The 26,921-nt window shown below is 40.0% G+C and overlaps 1 pseudogene; it reads left to right on the top strand.

Moving 5' to 3' along the window:
* Nucleotides 1-734: 734 nt before the first annotated feature.
* Nucleotides 735-26,921, top strand: part of LOC113093591 (acetylcholinesterase-like) — a 175,770-nt pseudogene continuing 149,583 nt past the window's right edge.

Raw genomic sequence — 26,921 nt, 5'->3', positions numbered from 1 at the left:
GGGCTCCGGGAGAGTCACAGACAGACGAAGGTATGACACCATGAACTATAATTACTAAAGGCAGACGTCACAGTTGCAGTGTTTGGTGCTGGTAAATATTATAGGAGTTTCCTTTATTAAAGTATTCGGTATAACCCTCTGTCTGTTGAAGATGTGTGCACGTGGGTGGATATTTTGTGTTTTCCACAGCCCTTGCTGAACTGATATTGATTTTGGAGGAAAACATGAAGACTAATGGATTTCTGCCCAGTATGATGTTATTTTTAAACCATCATTATCATAAAAAGTAATAAAGCTAAACTGCTATTTTAGTTTTCAAACAGTAGGCCCGAGGACTGTTTTATTGAGTGTTTTATTGTATTTTATGATAGTCTACTACTTCAATAAATACAAAGTTAGACTTTACCCTTTCTTAATACACATTTATTTTCTTATAGTGCAATATTATATATATATATATATATATATATATATATATATATATATACACAAAAATGATGTACTTCAGTATAAATTTCACATTTCTCGTTATCCAGTTATTAGCAAATAAGTAAAATAAGGCCCTACATTTTTTATTGTTTGAATATCCTATTTCAGTGCAAAATATGTCAGATTATGGAAGTAAAATGGGTTTTGAATGCCATTTCATGTTGACTTTAAGCCAAATGTTCAGATTGGCCTTTAGAAAGGTATGGTGCTTGTCCTAAGAACTGCAACGAAAGTCCCAGAACGTCATGCTCTTGGGTCTCATCGAGATCCGCTTCAGAGGTTTTTGACAACTCAACCCAAATGTCTGATTTCTTTTAGACAAAGGTTAAAAAAATGTGTCTAAGATAAGAAAAATATATGAGTGAAGAGGGAAACAACTTGTCTGAAGGCCTGGTCGAAGGGGACAAAATAAAAAAGGAAAGGAAAGAGTCTTATCTTCTCAACTCAACATGCAGACGCCAGAGATTTGTTGTTGTCTTTCTGCATTGTCTGTCGGATAAAGTGCTGTGGATCTTCAGGGACCTCATGACATTAAACATGCATTTACATGAACATGGCGCCAGTGTTATGATGCTGCTGTCAGACGGATAAAACTGTTATTAGTTCTCTCACTGATATATCTCTTACAAGCTATCTCATGCTTTTTGTGGGTTGACCCCTCCTACTCTCTTTCTCTTTTGCAGTCTATCTTTCAACCTTTTCCTTTTATTTATGTGTGTGTATATATACACATATATATACACATATATATATATATATACACACACACACACACACATATATATATATATATATATATATATATATATACAGTATAGTTTCCATCTTACAAAGATATTCAAGCAAGGTCTCTAATTAATTCTTTTTTGCATATGATTTTGTTTGATTTGATTTGAGAGATTAAATTGCCAAACTAACATGTATTCTGACAAAACTAAGACGTAGTCCTTTTTCCTTTTGTTAATTTTGTCCTCATAAGTTCAAGTTCAAGTCTGCTTTATTGTCAATTTCCACATGTACAGTACATTCATACAGAGAATCGAAATTGCGTTACTCTCAGACCCCCGGTGCATACAGATAACATTAACATTAAAGCCTAAAAGATCTAGATCAAATATAAAATGTAGATACTACTATAGAATAAGGGAATGTAAAAAAAGGCATAACAAAATTAAAAATAAAGTTAAATAAAGCAGCGCAAGGCAAATTACAGATATTGTGCAAATCAATGAAGTGAACAACAGTGCAGATTTTTAGTGCAAAAATCCCTTATTAAAAATATCTTATTAAGTCTGATTAAAGTGACAAGTGACAAAGGGCTCAAAAGCAGTTATTTTGTTTAACTGAATGATGAGGTAGTGGAATGACATAAGTTCCATGCTGAATGAGGTGAGCAGACGAATGCTGCACAAAGTGACTAGTGCATGGCATCACGGGGGGAGGGGGGGGGGGGTAGCAGGCTGAAGAAGCTGTGTGATGGGTGAGTGGGATCGCCTGTGATGCAGAGGGCTTTGTGATTTGTGTAGAGATGCTGTTGTGATTTGTGAAGTGACAAAGCTTCATATTAGATTATATGAACCATATTTTATTTTATCAAAAGTACAGTAAAACAATAATATTGTAAATATTGTAGACTATTCTGGCATGTTTGATCAAAACCTTACTGACTGTAATAAGGGCCTATTAAATAATTTTTGTTTGTTTATTTTTTAAACCAAGTTTTCTCTTTTTATTTCTTGATTTTTTTTTCCTTTATTCCATTCTCAAATTTTTTTTTTTTTTTTTTTTTTTTTTTTTTACCAAACTCTGTGTTTTCAATTTTAATAGTTTCATTACACTTTAATTTTATTTATTTACTCTATGGTAAATAAATTAAGGCATAAAACATCAACTGAAAATTAAACAAACCCTTCCTTGTCAAAAACCGTAATGGACAGCAGAGGTTTATGGTTAAAATGTAAATATGGAAGAAGAAAAAAAAATATTATTCCCTAAAAAAAATGTTTTAAGAATAATTTTAGCACTATCTTTACATTGAGTAATATATATTTTCACAATTTCTTGAAATTTAACAAAACTTTTATTTTGAAGGGTTGCTGTGAAGATCTTCAAGTTTCTATTTGTATATGATATGACGATTGTTATGTTTTAAATTGTTCTTTCCTCAATCACCACCAGTATGAAGCATCCACTTGGATGATAACTTTTGACAAGATTTGAGGGAACATTTTAGTGTTTGTATTTGAGATAAGGTGTGTCTCCTTTCAATCATCAAGGAAGAGGCAGAGGTAAAAAGTCTCACTAAGGTAAAGAGATTTTTAAGGAAACAAACACTTACAAGTTAATTTACAACATTGTCAACAACAGCCCCAATGTGCTAAACCTAAAACTGTCCTGTCCCTCTTGAAGCTGCTCTGTATGGCACATTTTATGCTTAAGGAAAGTAGTTCTACTCAATAACACAGAAGCTCAGTCTTCTGGGTCAATCTGTCCAGTGCAGGCAGGCCATATTAATCAAGCAGGATTTAACCCACTATCACAACACGCAATCAGGGTGTCTAATTGTAGAATTCAAATTTTTTTTTTTTTTTTTTTTTTTTTTTTGCACTTGAAGCTGAGTAATCTGGAAAAGGAGAAGGGTTGTAGGGGTGCCGTATTTCTCATCATACTGAGTGAGTCATAGAGAGCATTTTGATTGTCTGAGCTTTCCTCTCCATCTGGAGTAAGCTGAAACTGAGGTGTCATCAATAGCTATATGACTCTCTCTGTTGGTTCCTGCCTTACTTGTGTAGCTGTGTAATGTCACAATATGCTGTTTTGTCACAAGGGAGAGCCAGCCTTTAGAAAAAAGAAATAAATATCCTGTTACGATATCACTCTTTGTTAACCCTGCTGTTCTGTTGTGATTGACTTTCCTGTTTTTATATTTGGGGTCACAGAGACTCCAGTGACGATTGTTAAAGGTCATTTTGGAATTTACTGTTAAAGTTAACTGTGAAAGTTCCTCTGACATAATCAAAACAGCAGATACTTGTTAATATGGTATAGGTTCTCTGAAGCCCCAAACAGAACATGACTCTTGAAGCTTATATTGATCTCTTTATTATTTTATTTGTCAGCATTGAAGACATCATGATGGGCATTCACATCAGATATACTTTGCCAATTTAGGTTCTGTTGTTCTTACATCTGGAAGCAGGGCAAGATGAACTGGCAAAGGCAGAGTCATTGGACCTGCTTCGCTTCAGATGACCAGAGCCTGCTGAGGTGTGGAACTGAATACGAGATGCCACACGGTACTCCTATTCAGGATGCATTGTACGCAGGAGCTGTGATGTGGAATCCTAACACCAGAATTATAGAAGACTGCCTATACCTTAATGTTTGGACTCCTTCAACTGATTTCCAAAACAGAGCCAAACCCTTAGTCCCAGTTATGGTGTGGCTTTATGGTGGAGGCTTTTCCACAGGTACTGCATGTGTACGATGGGCGTTTTTTCAGTCACTCACAACAGGTAGTGTTGGTATCCATGAACTTCTGATTAGGGGAATTGGGCTTCATATCTCTACCTGAAAGTAAGAGCATTAAAGGTAACATTGGTCTATTTGACCAGAGCCTGGCTCTCAGATGAATGGCAAGGAATATTGATGCATTTGGGGGTGATCCATCTTCCGTAACCTTGTTTAGGGAGAGTGCTGGTGCTGGCTCTGTGGGACTCAATTTGCTTTCACAGGGCAGCCATGGACTGTTTACCAGCACAATTTTCCAGAGTGTCAGACCCAATGCTGTGTGGGTGCCAGTGAAGCCAGCTCTGGCCTGGAACTGTTCCTTGACTCTGGCTCAGCTCCTGAACTGACCACTTGGACCATCTGCTGATGAAATGGAAACTTGCTTAAAGGGAAGTTGATCCTGAGAAGATAGTCAGTCTTCCATTCGATGTCATTTCTGATCCCATGATAATAAGTGTTCCTTTTCAGCCAACAGTGGATGGAGATTTTTTTGTGGACATGCTGAGAGTTTTAATCCAATCAGGGTGTTTTCTGAAAACAGAACTACTTTGGGATTAAACAGGGTTGAAGGGACATACTTCCTTGTTTCTGGCGCACCTGGATTTGGCATCCATAACCAGAGTCTTATCAATCAAGATTAGTTCCTCACAGGTGCGTCCTTGGGCATCCCTGGTTCAATGTACATAGCCAGAGAGGCAGCTGCTTTTCAGTATACTGATTGGACAGATGCACAAATCAAGCCAAAAAACAGAGAGGCCCTATGCTGGTTTGTGGGCGACTGTTATTTCTCATGTACCTTACTGGATTTTGACCATAGGTATTTCGAGAATGGTGACAGTGCCCAGTTGTTCCTCTTTAACCATCGCTCCAGCTTCGACCCCTAGCCTCGGTTGATGGGTGTAATGCAAGGGGACTGAGATCCCATTTGTTTTTGGGATTCCGTTGAACCAGACCTTTGGATCCTCCAAGGAGGAGGAAGCCCAGAGCAGAAGGATCATGGAGCACTGGAGCAACTTTGCTAGAAGTGGGTGAGTGTAAATCTGACACAACATCTACTTTATGAGCTTATGTTCTATCTAGAGTAGACTAACCAAAACATACAAATTTTGCTATCATTTGCTAACTCTAATGCCATTTCAAACACATTTGACCTTCTTTCCTCCATGCACTTCGAGAAGAAAAAAAATAACAAAATGGTATCTTTATGGCCACTCGAGTTGTACCCTTCTAGGTAGGGCTGCAGAAATTTGATAACCAAAGTTTGGATGAGAAATGAAAGCTACTGCGTGTGAGGAAGAATGTTGTCAGTAAATAACAATTTACACTTTGGTTTGTTCAACACATTAAAAGCATTATGTGATATGTAGCATCAAATGACTTGTGGCTTACAAAACATGGGCAATCTCTATGGTGCAGTTTTTATCCCCTTTGCAGTGTTGGAATAATGCATTTTTATTTGTTGCTGAAATATTCCAATAATAAAGAATATTATACTCATATTTGTGTTTACTATTTTATGTATTTGTATATATTTACTTAAACACTGAGGGGGATTGTTTACATTTATAGATGAGTATAAGCCAGTGCAGATTTGGAAAAGTTGTTTAATCCTTAATATCTTGATGAGACAGCCTTTCATCTGCTCACACTTTTTCAGTTAATGTGTAAAAATAAATAAATAAATACATTTTAAAAAGCAAGTCTTGGTGTTGCTGGCAGGCCTGTGTTGATTAGCATCCTCATTTGTTTGGCATAAATTATGGAGAAGCAGAGACAGCCTTTATAGTGGCTGCAAGCTTAGATTCTTTCAATTAACACTTCATACATTCTTCACGCTGCAGGGGAACAACACGAAGCTAATACATCAATGAACATGATCAGTAAACAAGATCACAAAAGAACACGCAGAAGTTAATCTTTTCCCGGAATGGGGTGATTCGCTTATGAAAATGTATTGAGTGCAATTCCTTAAACAGCTTGTTATGAAGACTTTGCTGGGATTGTGCATTAAGATTCAAAGCCTCTTGTCGTAAAGGACTGCAAGGTGTTCTTTACGAGAGCATGTAAACATCGTAGCTATTGAGTCATTGCATTGATTTTTTTTTGGCTTGAGTTGTTTTGGGGCACAAATGTATTGATGTAACTTGGCTCCATACATAAACTGACCTTTTGGTTGATTTCTTTGCTTGACGTTTCAGGGATCTGAGCGTGGAGGGAGCGGATTGGCCGCCGTTCATGCTGGAACATCAGCAGTATGTCACACTTAACACTGGCCTGTCACAAACACTCCGGATGCTTCGAGACCAGCAGTGCAAGTTCTGGGACATTTTCCTGCCAAAACTGGAGTACGTCACAGGTGAGAGTCACACAACAGCTGTCCACCCACAGCTCATGAACAAAGAAAATCATGACATGCTCACATCTGCTTGGTTCTCCATCTCTGCCTGGCCAGCACATGTGTCGTCTTCTAGTCTCTCGAGGACACCTGTAGTGCAGACCTGGCCAGCAAATGTGCAGCTGAAAGCAGGACTGGAACGCAGGACTTGTGTTTCAAAGGCACTGAAATTATTTACATTTAGATTTATGCATTTGGCAAAAGCTTTTAAAGGGTTTTCGAAGATCTTTAAATGTAATTATCTATGAAGATTCGGGAGGAGCGCGTCAGATACTTAGCCTAATCATCACAGGTGGACCACAATCAAGTAATCAATCCCACAGTATAAATATCGCTGACTTACCTCTATCCATTGACGGTTTATCAGCATGCTGGTTCGCTTCGTCAGTCACCTTATCACAGACCCAATTTTCGTACCAACGAAGAGTGCTAAACAGGGGATTTATAAGACCCGTTGCTTTTGCCGGACCCGAGATCATTTCTACCCAGCCAAACACGGCCGTTGAGCAGCATTAAGCGTCATCGCGACAGCTGCTATCCTCGCCAAACCACACATCGTGGCCAATAGACAACTCCGAGATGCAACTCCGAGCTCGTCTTGCTCGATACACGATCGTGCCGCCCGAGACCGAGCTCTCGTCGAGCGCTGGATTGCAGCAGAAAGAATCCAACCACGGCTCAGCCTTTCACCACGGCGTTCCGGCCGAGTGGCAGTGTGAGGCCGCTTCCTCTAGCGGCGCAGACTAATACATTTCCAGGCGAAGACGCTAAAAAACAGGTTCTTCTTTTTCTTCATTGGATTTTTACGGCAGTTCGCATTCAAAGTGTTGCATCTAAAAGCAGTTTTGCGGCTAAAGTTTTGTTAAACTACGTCTTGACGTAGTTCCGTCTTCTTCTAGTAGCGTTTTATGGCGGTTTCGGCAAACCAACGTAAAGGTGCATTACCGCCACCCGCTGATCCGGGGTGTGGATCCCGCATAGATTTGGACTACAGATCCACCGTTCCGTCGGATGATGATGCCACTTTTAACCACGAAGCCAAAGGCATTAGGTTAGATTATCGTAATGCCTTGTTCTCAGGCCTTCCAGCTAAATCGTTGAGCAAGCTTCAGTATTCTGCCGCACGCTTGTAACGTTACTTCTCCTCGCGAACACATTACCGGTTCTTTCACAATTACACGGGCTTCCCGTAAACGTGAGAATTGATTTTAAAATTTCTATCTTAACATACTAGGCACTTCATGGGACTGCACCTGAGCATCTTTGTGAACTCATCAGTCCTTATATTCCATCACGCTCTCTTCGCTCTACTAACTCTTTCACTTCACCAGCCATAATGTGAGCTAAAGACCATGGGGCAAAGAGCCTTTTCATATGAAGCCCCTAAGCTATGGAATGTACTTCTTCTGCACGTCAGATATGCACCTATGTTGGGTCACAAGTCACATTTATTCAAGACTGTCTGTCTTTAATGAATTGTTGTATTGCTTTTGGCGTTCGTTTCTACAAATAAAATGCATTCTTATTATTATTTACTATTATTGTTACATTCGCCTTACCGCGCACGTTTAAACCTCGCCGAAATGATACAGACATAAGTTAAAAAAAAAAAAAAAAAAAAACTTAAGTCTCTGTATAAAAGCGCCTGCTAAATGCTTAATTTAATTTTAAAATTTTAATTTCCATGCAAGTCTCCTGGTAGGACCAAATCATTTAGGGACCTATTTTACCATTCACTGGCGTGATCACTCAAAATTAATCTAAAACGCATCTGCCCTCGTGTTTAGATGCAGGATAGCAAGTGTGAGTAAAATTACCATCGCCTTTTAAGGACCGTAATACGAAAAAACCGGAAAGTAAATCTCTTTAGAAACCACTTGGAAGCGAATAACTGCCATAACTGCTGTTAACCCATTTGCTGCAAGCATCGCCAACGCCCCCAGTCTACGTTTCATTTTTACAGCACGTTAAACATCACTCTCTTACTTGATCTGGATAAACCGCGCATCAATTGAAGTCCAAAGACTTTGGCTTTTATATTTGACCAATATTTCGATAAAACATAATTCCAGTGATTAATTTTCCATCATGTCAGGAAAACTATTCCTATTCCTGAACGGTAAACGTCAAAGTGTTAGCTCATGGACAAATGTTGATCATGGATCTAGTCAGAAAGAATCATGAACAGAAACATCTTTATTTTGGGTATATAATTTCTGCCTCCATGCCAAAAATGGGGGGTGTCTGGTAAGGGGTTAACGTTACTGCTATAATCATGTCTTTCGGTACAACGCCTTAAAAGACTAAACATGCTCAATCGTTTCCAAAAGCCTCTGTTTCCACAGTCCATAATACAACGTGAAAACAGCGTTCCAAACGTATCCGCTCGGGAGTCCGTCTAAAGAGCCCGGAGGCCAAATGAGAGGAAAGATGCTTTTCCAACAGGAACATAATAAGGTGGACAAGGCCTGAGGAATTGTCAAATCAGGCAACAAATTGCTAAGCTGGTAACACAGTAGGCTACCCATCCATTTTTAGCTTGCCCCATCAAATATTACTAACACTTTTTACTCTTCCCACAGCCAACATCTACAGCAGCCGAAGCAAGTAGCCTTTTATGTACCTCCTCACTGCCGCAGCAGTGTCTGCTCCCGCAGAAGCCTTTCCTGTACCTCCCCACCGCCACTGCAGTGTCTGCTCCCGCAGGAGCCTTTCCTGTATCTCCCCACCGCCGCTGCAGTGTCTGCTCCCGCAGGAGCCTTTCCTGCATCTCCCCACCGCCGCTGCAGTGTCTGCTCCCGCAGGAGCCTTTCCTGTATCTCCCCACCGCCGCTGCAGTGTCTGCTCCCGCAGGAGCCTTTCCTGTACCTCCCCACCGCCACTGCAGTGTCTGCTCCCGCAGGAGCCTTTCCTGTATCTCCCCACCGCCGCTGCAGTGTCTGCTCCCGCAGGAGCCTTTCCTGTATCTCCCCACTGCCGCTGCAGTGTCTGCTCCCGCAGGAGCCTTTCCCATATCTCCCCACTGCCGCAACAGTATCTGCTCCCGCAGGAGCCTTTCCCGTTCTCCCCACTGCCACAGCAGTGTCTGCCCCCGCAGGAGCCTTTCCTATACCTCCTCACTGCCGCGCAGTGTCTGCCCCCGCAGGAGCCTTTCCTATACCTCCTCACTGCCGCGCAGTGTCTGCTCCCGCAGGAGCCTTTCCTATACCTCCTCACTGCCGCGCAGTGTCTGCTCCCGCAGGAGCCTTTCCTACACCTCCTCACTGCCGCGCAGTATCTGCTCCCGCAGGAGCCTTTCCTATACCTCCTCACTGCCGCGCAGTGTCTGCTCCCGCAGGAGCCTTTCCTACACCTCCTCACTGCCACGCAGTGTCTGCTCCCGCAGGAGCCTTTCCTATACCTCCACACTGCCGTAGCAGCCCCACTGCTGTAGCAGCGTCTGCTCCCGCAGGAGCCTTCCCTACACCTAAATATATATATATAAAAAAAAAATAATAATAAATAAATAAATAAAAATAAATAAATAAATACCACACATCACCTCTGCCTAAAGGCATGCAATGCATCCGAGCTTGCGGTGATAGCATCATGTATCGACAATAGCCAAGACGATATTAGGCCCATTTTCCAACCAACGTTTTTATAATAATCATTAGGCGGCCTACCTTAAATCGGCTATCAAACTGCTCCGTTATCCCATCTCAGCACTGCATTTCCCGCTCGCCCGTGCTCTCAAAGGATGATGTGAGCCCGTAGGTTAAAAAAAAAAAAAAAAATTTCACTGGACAAGCGAGATGACCGTAGTGCCGACTACATGACCTAGCAGTATTTAAATATAGTACTTATACTTAATACCAGTGTATCAGTACGTCCGAAAGTATATATTTTTTTTGATTATTGGTGATTCCATAGGCTCTTTTCGTGCACCTGCATGGTCAAAATGGTAAATAGTAAGCTCAGAAAGTATAAAGAATCTTTCTCTTACTCCACCCATGCACGATTACATCGTCGATATGTACCATCGATCTCACGTGCTGACAATGACCACATTGCCGATACATGGCACCTATTTGGGGTACACTGGCACAGGAAATCCAATTTATTTTTGCACTCTTAATTTCGGATACTATGACTGCACCAAGATTTTTTCGGACTCATTATCGGAAGCAGCTCATTGGATTTGCTAAACAATTATTCAAGTAAGCCTCACAGCGTCTACCCTCGTAGACAAATAAATCTTTAGTATCGAACTCCCTGCCAGGCCCTGCAAGAGGGCTCCCGGTTGAACCAACCTTTGCCTTCTCCATTCAACTATCAGCAAAGCTTACTCGTTTGACATCGCAAGTATTACAATCCTGCCAGATGCTTTCCCACTTAATCAATCTTGGACTTTCCATCCGACCACCAGCGAAGCTTACCCGATTAAAATAGGCCGATTAACCAAAAAAAAAAAAAAAAAAAAAAAAAAAAAAAAAAAACGACATTTACCTATCGAACACCAATGAGTACATTGCAGCCCAAACAAATTTTCCCTTCGATGGCAAGATGTACCCATCCAATACCGCAAGTTACGCTTTCGCCGAACACTAACGAGCTCTTCGCAGATAAAACAATCTCAATTTTCCCTCCGATGGCTGGAGAGACTACCCATCTGGTGTCGCAATTTTAATAAATATAATAAATAAAAATAAATATAGAAAATAAATAAATAAATGATAAATAAAAAGACACCGGATGCTGGCCATAGCCTCCCGACCAGATAACCTTACCTTTTTCAATCCTATGGCCGGCAAGGCTTCTCTCTTCGATGCCAAGAGCTTGAGCTCCCATCGGATGCTGACGAGAGCCTCCTGGCCAGACAACCTCACCTTTTCCATTCTGCGGCCAGCAAGGCTTACCCGTTCGTTGCCAGAAGCTCACACTCCCTTCGGACGTAGGTGAAAGCCCCCGGCTACCTGCTTTTCCATTTCTGTCTTTCGTACGGAGAAGTTTACCCGCCCAACGCATGGAGTCAAGGCTCCCATTGAACGTAGGCGAGAGCTTCCCGGCTAGACAACCTTACCTTTTCCGTCCTTTGGCCAGCGAGGCTTAACCGTTCTATCCGGGAGCTAAGCTCCTGTCGGACGAAGGTAAGAGCCTCCCGGCCGGACAACCTTTTCCGTCCTTCAGCCAGAGAGGTTTACCCGTTCGATTCCTGGAGCTAAGCTCCTATCGGACGTCGGTCCGAGCCTCCTGGCTAGACAACCTGACCTTTTCCACCCTTGGCCAGCGAGGCTTACCCGTCCGATGTGAGTGCTCCCATCGGACGCCAGCGACAGCCTCCTGGCCAGCCAACCACGACCCTACTGTGTGTTTCAGGTTACTAACCTACAAGCAAGCTGCTTAAATGCTGCAAGTACCTAACACACAATAACTCTCTTTCCTCCCTACGGTCACCAAGGCTAAACCGTCTCTTGCCAGGAGTAGCAAACTCCCTTAAACGCAGACGACAGCCTAACGACCACGCAAACTTACCTTTTCTAACCTACGGCCTGCGAGGCTCACCCAGTTTGTCCCCGCCGGACGCTGGCAAGAGCCTCCTGGCCACCTATCGTTACCTTTTCTGTCCGCCATCCGGAGAGGCTTACCCGTTCGATGCGCGTGCTCCCTTCGGACGCCGGCGAGAGCCTCCCGGTTAGACAACCTTACCTTTTCCTTTTCTATGGTCAGCGAGGCTTACCCGTTCGATGTGTGTGCTCCCTTCGGACGCTGGCGAGAGCCTCCTGGTCAGACTTGCTTTACGTTTCCACCCTACGGTCGGCGAGGCTTACCCGTTCGATGTGTGTGCTCCCTTCGAACGTCGGCAACAGTCTCTCGGCCACACAACTTACCTTTCCATTTGACGGTAGGCGAGGCTTAACCGTCCGACGCCACGAGTCTCGTCCTCTCGCCAAATCCTGCAAAAAAAAAAAAAAAAAAAAGCTACCCTCAGCTACTCTCACATCTTTTAACCCCGTCTGGCGAGGCTTACCCGTTCGATGTTCTGAGTTTGAGGCCCCATCGGATGCTGCGAGAGTCCTCCCAGTCGGGTTTTCCTTTCCAACCCTCCCCGTCCGCCGAGGCTTACCCGTCTGTCGCGTGCGCTCCCTTCAGACGTCTGGCGAGAGTCTCCCGGACGGGCCTATGCTTGCCAGCCGCAAGTGAATCTCATCCAGCCGATGCCGTGAGTCGGGATCTCCCTTCGGATGTTGCCAGAGTCCTCCTTGTCGGCTGGCCCAAAAGCTTTTTATCTGCCTAACCGAGAGGACCCAGACGTCCGTCATCCTGAGTCTCAATCTCCTGTCGGAGGCTTCATGGGCCCTCTCGGTCAGCGTTAGGCCCTTCACCCACTGAATAGCAGGGGCTATCAGCCAGTAGGGCCCGTACGCCGACACCGTGACCTATTCCGGTCGAGGCAACTCGGGTCCTCCCGGTCGGGCACCACAACCACGCCGCTCCTCCTCATCGGCCGGCAGGGCTCACCGATCCAACGCCAAAAAACTCCAGTTGAGCATCGGCCCGAGCCCTACCGACCGGGCGCCAACAACCACGTAGTTCACTAGCTGCAGCTGGTAGGGCCTACTCTCTCAACGCCCAAGTCGCTCCCGCCGGAGTACGTAGGCCCTTCCAGCCTGCCAACGAGATAACTTCTCAAAAACCAAATCAGCCCCCGCCAGTACTCTGCTTTTTGGGGGGCATTCTTTAAACTGGCGGCTGTCCTCCTGTACATTTGCCTTTTTGGGGGGTACTCTAGCTTCGGGCAATTCCCGAGCTCGGAGCCCTTCCCCGGACAGCACGCCAAATACGCATACCATACCTCAGCTAATTATATGTAAGCGTGAACTAGTGAAATGTAATTATCTATGAAGATTCGGGAGGAGCGCGTCAGATACTTAGCCTAATCATCACAGGTGGACCACAATCAAGTAATCAATCCCACAGTATAAATATCGCTGACTTACCTCTATCCATTGACGGTTTATCAGCATCCCTCCTCCACCCCATCTCCTCACTTCAAGTTCACTTTACAATATACGGGGAAGGGGGGGTACTCTAGCTTCGGGCAATTCCCGAGCTCGGAGCCCTTCCCCGGACAGCACGCCAAATACGCATACCATACCTCAGCTAATTATATGTAAGCGTGAACTAGTGAAATAGTATTAATTTGGATCTTCAAAATTTAAGCTCATAGACAACACTCTGTCTTAGACATATCTAACCACTTTACCAAATTAAAACTACCAAATTAGCATTATATGATTATTTATTATTATTATTATTATTATTATTATTATTATTATTATTATTATTATTATTATTGCACATTAACAGAAAAAAAGTGTAAAAGTATGTTCAATTGTAAGTTCATTCTTTCATCTATGATCAGTGTTGGGTGTGCAGCTTACATTGTTTTATACAAAGTTCCCAAAGCTTGAGTGTAATTTATTCGGTCGACATTTTATCCCATAACTGTTTTAATGCTGTTTCATGTCAGATGATCACGTTACTTGTTAGTATCTGTTGTTTCTTTTTCTTCTTCACTTGTGTTTTCTTGGAAATTCTGTACAGAATATGTGTACTAGCACCCTCTACCATTTAACAATGAATACCCAGATTTCTAGGAGCACAAGTATAGCTCAAATATATTTAGACTTTTTGTAAGAATAAGTCAAGTATACTTAAATGTAATTTTAAGTATATTTCTGTGAAATGCATAAAGCCCATTTCTGAGAACTACATAAAATGTAAACTAAAATTATACTGTCCTGTTTTTAATTTAAATAAGTATACTAATATCACACTTGAATAAACGTTTTTTTCATAAGGGTGAACCAATCTGTGGTACTCATGTTAAAAATGCAGGAAAAAAAACTGTGTATATCTTTAGTTATTCATGGATTGCTATGGAATGTCAGAATAAAATGAGATACACAATTTGGCCTGGAATCCAGGAGCTTGAGATTGAAATGTACACTTTACTCAAAAGTTGTTTTATCCCTGCTGTTCAGAATATATTCATGAGGACACATGGATATGTGTGTTAAAGAGAAATATGTTGCAGGAATGTAAAAACCTCTATTCTCTCTCTATTTGGAGAGAAAATGAGTATAAAAGTGATTGAGACTGAAGTTATTCAGGCACCTGTGACTAAACTCATGCCTTTTTCTTACATCATATTCCATAATGAAAAAGAGCTTCTTTTTTTTTTTTTTTTTTGCACTGAAGAGCATTTTGTTGTAGTTCCTCGCTCATTTAAACCTTTTTCTACTAAACATGTAGATTGTGGTCTGTTTCTGGCCCTGCGGTGAGGGATGTGAGCATTTAAGTGCGTTACTAAACATAAGATGGGAGAGCAATCCAAGTCATAATCTACTGGAAGCAGTTACTTGTGTGTTATATTTTATTTAAATGGCTTTTGACATGCTTAAAATCATCTTGTAAACCTTGGGCTGTCTTCACAGCTGTCATTACTGATTTAAGCAATGAATATAGACTGATGCTTTTAATCGGCTTTCTGGAGGTCTTTACAAGGTGATGCTCAATAGTGTAGCATCAGGAAACTCCCGAAGTTTTGGCTGTCAGTATTATCGGTGGTAGAAAACGGAAGAGAATTGTAATTCCAGGTAGTGCGAACATAGGGAGTGGCATTGAATTTAACAAAGAAATGGAATGAATCGATTCTGATTTGAGTCAAGGTGAAGAAATACATGGAGAGCTGCAGGAGAAAGCCTTGTTTTGTTTATGTACTGGAGGTCAGGCGCCAGTGCCTGCGCATACAAATGCACATATGCACAAATTGAATTATTGTCACTGCAGGTAGTGTGGAGTCTCGCTGGCGCTTGTGACGGCAAGGCCATTCCCAAAGGATTTGCAGACAGGCCTACTCTTTTGAGACTGCTACACTTATCCCCAAAAAAGAGGATTTGTATTTAGTTTTTGAATGTAGGGGCATTCAAATTAAGAAAACTTGGTTCATGAATATTAATTAGTAATGCAGCACCCAGTTGCAGTAGCAACTCCATTCGGCCTCTGCTTTTAGTCTGTAAGGTAAACAGTGACTTATGGAGTCTGAACAAAGTCAACACCATGAAATTATTTCAGATGCAATTTCCCTGGAACATCCTGGGATTAAGTGTCTTGATCATGAGCACAATGGTGATCATATACTGACAGACTTCCACATGTGCTTTGTGTTTGTTTATCCTGAAGCTCATGGCTGTGGTTAACCCTCTGGAGTCTAAGGGTATTTTTGGGGCCTGGAGAAGTTTTGTCATGCCCTGACATTTGTGTTTTTTTCAGTTTCTTATAAATATCTAAATGGGTAAAGTCTAATCTCACTGTAATCAGCACAAACTGGGCTATAATGATATGTGAAATGCATGTATGTACATGATTTTGAGAAAGAAAAAATATTATGTGTGGTTAGTGAAAAACTAAGAATGTTAAAACACTTGAAAAAGGCCATAAAACACATAAAGAACAATGGTTCCCGCGATTTTTGAGAACTGGAGCTTGTAGACTAGAATTTTTCTTTCTAAATTATGCGAAAATCGTCTTGTTTACTCACTCACAGAAAACAATATATTGATTTAAATTTTCGAAGACACTTTTTGTCGGTAAAAGTCATATGCGAGTAGGCGTCAACTATCATGAATATCATTGAGAGTGATTGTGCTGCTTTTTTGTGTGTAAATGAGGTGCAGGTGTGGCAAGGAAATTGGCTGATGAATGAGGTGCAGGTGTGGCAAGGTGATTGTGAAGCAGTGACTCATGGGAAATGTATTTTGTGTGGTGCAACAGTGTGAGAGGTGTTGGTGTCCAAGTGACTTCTAGTGGTTGGTTGATGGGTGGAATGGTCCTGAGTGGAGTGCCCTCTACTGAAGTTCATGGGCACTCCATCTAATGATCGTGACAGTACATTAATCACTTTGTCTGCGTTCACTCGGGACGATTTGCTGAAATCAAAAAGGGCACATGCATAGATGAGTGCCAGCCAATGACTTCGCTGTTTGTGCATTAGTTCCGCCCACTACCGGAGAAGCCGGCATTATCTTATGGTTGTTCTTAAAAGCTAAATACATCCAAATTAACTCTGTTATTTTGACAGTAGTATATCAAAGAATATCGTGTGTGAGAATCAGTCCTCTCAGCAAACTGAGTCAAGATTCAAGATTTTGTATTCGTCACATACACAATTATATAGAGAATATATAACCAGCAGTGACATGTGAGTCAGGTCCACTCCATGGAAGAGCAATTAATAAAGTATACAACACAGAAACATATACATAAATATAGTGACGTGACATTCAGCCAAGTGTGGTGACCCATACTCAGAATTTGTGCTCTGCATTTAACCCATCCGAAGTGCACACACAGAGCAGTGAACACACACACACACTGTGAACACACACCATATAGGTATGAAAGAATGAAATAAAAGTAAAGAATAAAAAATATAACAATAAAATATAAAATAAAATGTATACTATAGAATTAAATATAGAAAAGAAAATGTCCATGAAAGTATACTGGTCTTACTGAATTATATATATATGATAATGAATATAGCAGAATTAGATAGCAGTCTTAAAATAGTCTAATAATTACAGTGCTGCATATCTCGGAAAGGACAGAGAATCTCGCAAGGTTTGGGGACATCTGGATTAAAGATAGGACAGGCATTTATTTACATGAATTTAAAGATTTTAAAGGGTTGAACCCAAAGCAATTCAGAAATGGGGAATAGAAGACCATGAATCATTGCATGAATCAAAACCAATCAAAGTGGGCATTTGCCTTTGTGAATTTGCATTTTAAACTAATAACGAAGAATACTAGGATGACAATAAGTTAATCCAATCAATCACAGAAAGCTTAAAAGGAGGCCACTTAATGGGTTTTGCTCGCTTAGTTCCCATTTTCTTAAGTTGATTTGCATGTGCCCTGAGCTGCTGTGTTTTTATTAAAAGCTATGATTTCAGCTGAATATGTGTGTTTCGTGTTTGGGACACAAATCTGAGTCACTGGCTAGTGGGTAACTGTCCTGTTGCTCATTGTAGCCCAGAGTAAATGGCTCAGTTTTTCTGCCATGTTTGGGGAAAAAATGCCTTGTTTTGCACTTCATGGTCAGTCTTCATCTAAATCATTAACATGATTTGACTATGTGTGATATGTATGCCTTTTGGTCTGGATGCATTTGCATTTAAATTTTTAATGTGATATTAATATTAAGTGATGTGGTGAGCTGACAGTACATTTCCATGTGTAAATGACTGAGAGAAACACTACAAAGAACAAACTGGAAGTAATTTTGCAACTCTTCTTTTATAGCAGCTTCTTCCCACCACATTACGTTAATTTCACATTTATTCAATATGTTCAGTCCCAGAGCGAGAATTTAGAAGTTTGTTCTTATATGATTTGTGAAATGAGTGGAACATGCACTATACTCACCAATTTCATGCTGATGTATTTTTTAATATTCTTAATGACAATGATTGACTTAAGTTCTGTTATGATTTTTCCCAAAGCAGAAATAAAAACGGATGCGCAGCTCATCATTCTTAATGTCTTTAACAAATCTAATAAGATTAACCCGTGTTAAAATGTCCTGTAGTTTCTGTTGTTTTAGGCTGTTTCTTTTTTCTTATCTGCGGAACTGTCATGATAAATAGAATAGGTTTGAATGAAGTTTATGCGTGATCTCTTTATCTGGCAATTGCTTTTATGTTTGAAGTCTAACTGATTACAATTATAAGAACTATTGCTGTTGGCAGTTGACTGCAGCTGAAAAACAGAAATCATTTTAATCCTCACATCATGCATCTTTATGAGAACAGCAGCTGTTGACATGCACATTCACCTAACTATTAAAATATAAGATTTTTTTTTTTTTTTTTGCTGGAAGAATAAAAGAGATTTAGATTAGAACAGTGCATACTTTCATACTTTGCAAAGATAAGCCAGGGTGATGCTATGCAGCTTGCTTGCATGTATCTGTTGGTTGGTTGCTTACCAAGCAGTTTTTAATTATTCTGGTCACTAGATATGACAGATCCCTCCAGCTCCTTTCTTCAGTATCAGTCTCTGAGATTTTTTAAAACCATATACATTTTCAAGGTGAAAACTGTATATATGATGGTTGATACACACAATTCTTATCATTCATGGTCACAGCAAGTGCAGGAATAGTTATGTGCTAAAGTTTAAAGGCATAGTAAAATAAAATAAAATAAAATAAACCATAAAAATATCACAATTATCCATAATTAATCCACAATAATCCAGTCCATTTAACATCTTGTGAAGCCAAAAGCTGTATGTTTAAAAAAAGAAGCAAATCCATCATTAAAACATTTTTATACTATATTTCATATATGTGTATATATATATATATATATATATATATATATATATATATATATATATATATATATATATATATATATATATATATATATTTTATGCAAACTGGACAGATTCTGTTGTTTAATCCAGCGTAATTGGCTAATCTGTCAAAATTAAGCATTTGACAAAATTGGGCTGGTTTTGTAACATGCATTATTTTACAGTCAGTGCCCGTGTGTGTGTGTGTGTGTGTGTGTGTGAATGTATGTTGATAATGTGCTGATGACGGTTTCTGAAGACTGCTGTTTCTCAGTCATACTGGGATCAAGCTGTGTAAAAGAGAACTGAATGTTGTTTGATTAATGTCTCCATTTACATGCACTCTCATCTTCTAATCGTGTCAAACCAGGGCAGGGACTCGAGGGAGTATTTCAGTCCGTCTAATTTTAGAGACTATTTGTCCCAAGACATCTCATATTATCTGTTTCATTTTGTTTATAAGAGCTACAAATGATGTTCTTTAAACTTCTCGGTTCTCAGCTATCAGAGCACATGCTCAGTCAATCTGTGTGAGAGAGATAAAATAAAAACCAACAGTCTACATTGTGCATGTGTAGGTACAGAACTGGACCTCTAGAAAGTGTCAAACTGTAATCGGCCACATCCTCAAAAAACTAGGTTAAGACCCAGAGCTCAGTACTGTTGAGTCTCACGGGGGCTTAAGGCCCCCAGAAATACCAATAAAACGTCAGTTCAGCATTGTGAGAATAATTTCTTCTCTACTTAGGACTTGTAAAGGTCAACAGGGCACATCTCCATGCAGAAAAGAAGAGCAGCAAAGTCGACACCTCAGAGGACAAGAGAACTTGGAAAACTAGATGTATGGTTTAAGCCTAATGCACAGTATAAAATTTTTGTGATGGTGTCAAAAAGTAATAGAGCGAATGTTCAATGCAGTCCAGCTTTGGCTGTTTGAACGTGTCCTCACCTTCACTCAAATATAGACACACATCCGCCATTAAAGAAAGTAGCAGTGAGTAAAACAATGGTAATGTGTGTGAACAACAGAGTATTTGCAATCTAAGTGGGTGTAACACTAAAAACTTCATAATCATTGGGAAGAAGGAGGCGGGGACCGGGACCATTCAAACAGAAACTTTTATTACAAAATAAACACAAAACAACAAAATCAAAACACTAACTAAAACCCAGGCCTGGTCCTCTCTCGTCCTTCACTGTTGTCACTCCTGTTTTAAATCCTTCCATCTCCTCCATGGGACTCATGACCGGTGGTTCGAGCAGGTGTCGCTCATTTCCAATTACTCCCCCTGCCTCGCTCCGTTCAGACGGCTCTCGGCGCCAGCCCCACTCGTCACAGTGGGATTAGCAGCAACCACACTGGTGATGCTAATGGGCTATAAGCTAATAACTAGCTTAAAGAAATCAAAATAAAACTATTGATTACAAGGTGCTCTGATTGTTTTGTGTTGTAGAATACGATAGGGGATATATTCACGTTATAGAAACAGAAATTATGGTGTATAATATTTATTTTAACATAAAAACATAGACGATAAAGAATTAACTTGACAGATCTCCAAATCAAAACAAACTGTAGCAATGGAACATAATAGCTATATTATTGCAATATATAATAGTATATTATTGCAATTCAAAATAACAGTTTTTTTATTCTAATAAACTTTAAAATATAATTTATTACCATGTTGCAAAGCTGAATTTTCATCAGCCATTACTCCAGTTTTCAGTGTCACATGATCCTCAGAAGTCATTATAATATGCTGATTTATTATCAATGTTGGAAACTGTTTAATATGTTTTGGAACCTGTGATGTTTTTTTTTACAATTTATTTATTATTATTTATATTTTGTATGATTAAAAAGATCAACAGAAAATAATTTAATTCAAATAGAAATATTTTGTAACAACCTTACTTACACACATATTTTCTGTTTTAATTTGTAATTTTAATTACAGTTTAAGTTCTAGATTTGTGTTTTGTCATTTTAATATTTTTTTATGTAGTTTTAGTCTATGTAGTTTTTTTATACATTTTTATTTCAGTTTTAGTTTTAATGAATATATATATATATATATATATATATATATATATATATATATATATATATATATATATATATATATATATATATCAGACAATTTTATATACAGTTCGTTTTTATATACAGGAGTTTTGCCATCTGCCAGCAGGGATGAACAGCATCATGCTAACCAGTCATACTTGCCTCTTCGTTGCAACTTTACAGAAAATCAGGGGGAAATAAATTATGTTAAATATATTAGTTCTCTCAGCAGTGTTGCCTGGACCTACAGTATGCATAGATTAAATCTACAGAAAGCTTTTCATGTGTTTATTTTATTTATTTTTTTTTTTTTTTTTTTGATAAAAGATTTCTTGCTTCAATGAAATAATCAATGAAGATTTCCAGAACAACTTATGGGACGTTCACCACCTTTCTTCAGCACACACACAATGAGATTCTTGTGTGAATAGCACACCACAATGGTGAAAAGAACACATCTGTATTAATCCTGAAAGTGGGTCATGGCCCTATTTTTCTTTAACACGTATTTCAAAAAGTCTTGAGTTATGAAAATGAATTTAGGCATTGCTGTGTGTGGCTTTGTTGTTCCTTGACTAATACCTTTTCAGCTCATGAAGACATCCACTTAAGCTGTTCTTACATTATGGTCTGGCTTAGAACTTCGTTTTAGCTGGAAATACTGTTGAAAAATATTTTATAAGAAGAATAAGCATTGTATATTTGCCAATCTCAAGCCTGACTTATGACCTTTAAGCACCTTTATTCTCAGAAAGACAGCAGGAAAAATTGGCTAAAATGTGCCTGAAGTCTATGAAATCCCATTTAAAAGTCAATAGAAATGAAATTGTAAGATCCGTGTTTTCTGTTATGCAGTCATGTACACACACAGTCACTGGACTGTATCACTGTTCTGGACTGAGCAGTATTGATTGATCAACCTTATGCAATGTGCTTTGGAAACGAGAGACCTTTGACTGCACTGCATTGTTTCAGCAGTGTTTTCTGATTTGAATGTAATGGGGGATTCAAGGAAGTATCCCACACTTTCTCATCCTCTATCTCTGATGCAACTCTTACTATGTTCTGGTCGCTTTAAGGAAAGTTCACTCAGTACATATGGCAACACCCCCGGACTGCTATTTTCTATCTAGCATATGAGTGCAGTTCTCCATTCTTTGAATCTAGAAAGGCCAATTTTTCTTTTTCTTTTTTTTCTTCTTTTTTATAAATAACTTACAAAAGGATGATTACTACCAAGCTTGAAAATCCAACTTTAATTTCTAGCTGTTTTGGAACATAGTAGCTAGTTTTAACTGGACTTCAGCTTGTCATTTTTTTGGATCCTAGCTGGTCTTTATCGTTATATTGGACCATCACAAATCCAGCTAAGTGCTTGTCAAATCATTTAGCATAAGGTGGGTTTCGAAGGGTAACAGTGTTGTACCAGGTGTGCTACTGAACAAGTTTACTAGAGTACATCAGAAACGCCATAGATATGGAGCGGATTAAGTAATTCAAAATTCAGAATGTATTAGTTTACAAATCATGCACATAGTAAAAGTGTTTTGAGGTCATAACACATTGTACAAGGAAACGTGAAAAAAAAACTTTAATAATCACCTGACCTATAATCATAATTTGTGTAAATAGGATCTAAATCTGTAGTATTCATTTCAACTGGAAACTGCAGTGAATTGTATGTATACATATTTTTTGCAAAAAAAATTTGAATAAAAAAAATCTGTATATCCGTAGGCTTTCTTTCTTGAAAGCTGACATATAAAGAAGAAGCCAGGGAAGCCCTGCTGTATTGTGATTTTTGTCTACTAGTCTGAATGACTTCCCTGTTGTGCAGTGGCAAGAATGAAGGTAAAATGGTTGACTTTCGATACCCTCTCAGATCGCTGTGATTTAGTGAGCTATAGCACTCTGATATAGTCTCTGCCTGAGCTGCCAATATGGTGGAACAATGAACCGTGCTGATCTCAGGTAAGTTTTTCCCATAATGCCTCAGTGTTTTTATATCTGCAGAAGCTACATAGTTCTGACCCAGGACCTGTGGGAGAGAAAAACGGTGTCTGGCTATCGCTTAAAAACACACTTAACCAACTAACACGCTGTTTAGTGCCCTGCCATGTATACACTTGTGTAGGTATTATTGTCAATGTGCATTTGAAGAGTTGTGGGATTTTTATTGAGGCCATATTTCATTTTGGCCTACTTTCCCAAAATTGCCTGTGGGACTCAGTGAGGGGAGTGAAGCGTAGCTGCTTCTAAATGAGATGGGAGGAAGAAATACAAAAGACAGGGAGGGAGAACGAGAACCCGACCCTTTCTTGCAGTTGTGACATATCGAAAAAATATACCGTGTTTTGCACAGTACGGTGCAAACAGTGGTGTCCCTTTCAGCAATTCCCCAGGGCACTTCATCTAAAAGAGCAGATTTCCTAAAAGAGCAAATCACGGACCATTTGCGTCTTTTTAAAGATGCCGTTTCGTCCGTGTCCTTCTGGATGCGGTCGTTTCCTGTTCTCTGACAATGGCCACGAGCGTTGTCTTCCATGTCTGGGCATTCAGCATGATGAAGGTGCGTTCTTGGATGGTTCATGCACGCACTGCGTGTGTGACCATGGCAATGCTGCGATCGCGTCTCTCCTTTCTTAAAGGGAAAGGAGCAGACCCCTCTGTCACTACCCATTCTGAGCAGAGGACCGCTGGCTAGTGCTCTGCGAAATTTGAAGGTGACAGTGAGAGCTTCTCCGCTGGGCCATGCCCCATTGACCTCTTACCCCTTCCACAGTGTTTGTCCTATGCGGCTGCTGGGTGATTTTGCTGGGCTGTCTTATGGCAGTCCCAATGGTTCATTCAGTTTGCCGCCAGGGATCAGATGTCGATTGCAGCATCGGGGATGGGCTATTGACCTCTGTGGATGAAGATTCGGCAGGGCTGCCCCCCTCGGGTGTTGTCACCAATGCCGAATTGCACCCAGAGTTGACAGCCGTGCTTGCCCGGGCAGCTGTGAGCATCAGAATGGAGGTGAATGCACCGCCCAGCCCTGAGTGCTCAATACTGTCCGATTGGTTCTCGGTGTAGAGCATTGCTCACAACCGCGTTTTGCTCTGGTTCCTTTCTTCCCAGATGTGCATGGGGAAGTGATGTAGTCGTGGATGGCCCCTTTTTATGGCCAGAAGCAGCTCGTTTCATTCCTCCATCCTCACTACCCTCGATGGTGGGGCAGCTAGGGCTGCGTCGACATTCCCCAGCAGGAGAGTGCCATTGCGGTGCACTTTTGTCGGCAAAACTCTGCCACTGGGAGTAATAGTCCGCATCTCTCGACGGAAGTCATGACGCAGTCCCTCGGGAAGGGGATGTCCACTCTGGTGGTCCAGTAGTGCCATTTCTGGTTCAGCCTGGTCTGTATGAGAGACGGTGACAAAGTGCACTTTCCCAGGCTGTCCTGTGTGGCGAAGCTGTTGAGGGCTGTGCCCAGCAGTTCCTGACAGAAAACCAGCAGACTGAGGCCATACAGCACATCTCGCCACCACTCCATCGCGGGCAGCGCCTAAGGTATGAGATCAAGATGTTCTTCTTCTTAAAGAAGATCATCTGACTCATCGTCACCACTTTTACAGATTCTTGTTTTCTCATAGAAGATCTCATAGATGCATCTTAAGGGTAGAAAAGGGCAGTTAGATGACTTAAGTGTGATCAGAGCAATTCTCCATTCACACGCATGGTCATCTTTGCATTTATTCTGAAAAAAATTGAAAAAATCTTTGAAATGTAAGTTATACAATGCCAAAGAAAGTGACAAAGGTTAGGGAGAAATTAGGAAAAAAACTCTGTGAACCTCAACAAAGTTCTAAAAGCAACTAAAAAAAAGAAATTCTGTCAACTTACAGTGCATTCAGGCTATCGATTTTTACCTATCATGTGTTCCCGGGATTTGAACCCCCAATCTTGCGCTTGATAGCACAGTGCTCTAACAATTGAGCTACAGTAACGCTATTGTAATGCTCTTCTGGCAGGCCTTCCTGCATGTACTTTCAAGCCTCTGCAATTGATACAGAACGCAGCAGCGAGGGTTGTCTTCGATGAGCCCAAAAAAGCTCACGGTACTCGTCACCTCATCAGGTTACACTGGCTACCAGTAGCCGCTTGCATCAAATTCAAGGTACTGATGCTTGCCTACAAGACAACCACTGGCACATCACCAACATACTTAAACTCACTGGCTAAATCCTATGTGCCCTCCAGAAGTTTGTGCACTGCAAGTGAATGACGCCTTGTCGTGCCATCCCAAAGAAGTTCAAAATCACTCTCACAGACCTTTTCCTGGACTGTACCCAGCTGGTGGAATGACCTCGCAATCTCAATTCGTAATTATTCATTACTCATTTTCAAGAAACTAATCTAAAGACTCATCTTTGTCGACACCACTTAACCAACTAATACAGGCAATTTTACTTTTCTAGTCTCTTTTATTTAATAAAAAAAAAAAAAAAAAAAAAAACTGGCTATGCATTCTATCCTAGACTAACTGAGAATTGTCATGGCGCTTGTATATTGTTGTTGTTCTCTTGTTGACCTGACTGCTTCTATTGTTCTCATTTGTAAGTCGCTTTGGATAAAAGCGTCTGCTAAATGATTAAATGCAAATGCAAATGTAAATGTAAATGTTATTATTATTATTATTATTATTATTATTATTATTATTATTATTAAACTTCAAAAATATGGTATTTCATACTTTCAATTGTAATTAATTTCAATGACTTTGAAAGTACTTCAAGCTCACCATTTTTTGATAAAAAATAAATAAATAGCATGTGTACCTAGAATCACCCCATTAACAGTGTTGTACTTTTCCCCCTTTGATCTTGGAGAAAAGTGCCTAAACCTCACAATTTTGTTTGTGAATGATGCTTGAGTGAATGTGATGGTGTCTAATTTCCTAATTGTAGAGATGGAAACATAAACGGCTCCTCCATTGATGCTGGAACAATGGAATTTGGCTTGTGTCATAATGGCAGGGCCAGATGTGGGTGTGGCTAACAATTGCTTTAATTGTACGTTTGAGATGAGAAACATAAGCAACCACTCCACTGTTGATTGAATAATGACAGGGTTTCCTCAGCACATCATCCCAGGGTTTGACGCGAATGTCTCCGGCCGTGATCCTACACTCAGTAACAACCACCTTCGTATCTGACACTGCCTCGCTGCCACAGATGGATTAAAAATGATATTTACAAATTTACCTCAATTTCATTTTAGTGCCATCCCATCTCATATTCCATAAAAAAAAAAGATATTACATCCACATAGAAAAATGAAATTACTTACATAAGCTCTGGCATTTTTAATGCATTCTGTTTTATTTTCTTATTTATTACAGTGAAGCTTTCCAATATTTGCCCCAGCCCGTCCTCGCAGAGCACAAAGCTTTCATCAAAGCTGCAAATCATTTGCAAATAATGAAGCTGCTCAGAATCATCGCTGTTTGTATATTTGGTATAGTGTGTGTGTGTGTGTGTGTGTGTGTGCGCGTATTTGATTAAACCTAAACTAATTTATTCATGCTGTGCATTAGCAATGTAGTCATTCGCAGTGATCTGTGAGTGGTGCGAGTCAACATCAAGTGATCTGTGTGCAATGAAAAATTATTTCGGTTTACTTTTTTATTTTTATTTTTTATTATTTTTATTTTTTTTACATTATAATGACACTTTCACTTTATTCAAAAATAAGAGTGAGTATTTTTATGTATTTACTAAACAAAATAATACCTCTGTTCAGCAAATTACATAAATCAAAAGTGACAGTAAATGCATTGAGAGTGTTATCAAACAAATGCTGTAATTTTAAGTTAAAAAAAAAAAAAACTATCCATCAAAAACCCTAAAGAAGTAGCATGGTAAATTAATTCTAATAATTTCAATGCATTAAAGATTAAAATCAGTACAACAAATGCATTTATTTATAATTAATTATTTTTAAACATACATAGTTTAATAAGGTTTTTAAATAAACAGATTTTTATTTTTTATTAAATAAATAATTTATTCA

The sequence above is a fragment of the Carassius auratus genome, unplaced genomic scaffold, assembly GCF_003368295.1.
Source record: "Carassius auratus strain Wakin unplaced genomic scaffold, ASM336829v1 scaf_tig00215108, whole genome shotgun sequence".
Taxonomy (NCBI): Eukaryota; Metazoa; Chordata; class Actinopteri; order Cypriniformes; family Cyprinidae; genus Carassius; species Carassius auratus.
The sequence above is the reverse complement of the archived record's forward strand: the minus strand, read 5'-3'. Positions and strand labels throughout refer to the sequence as shown.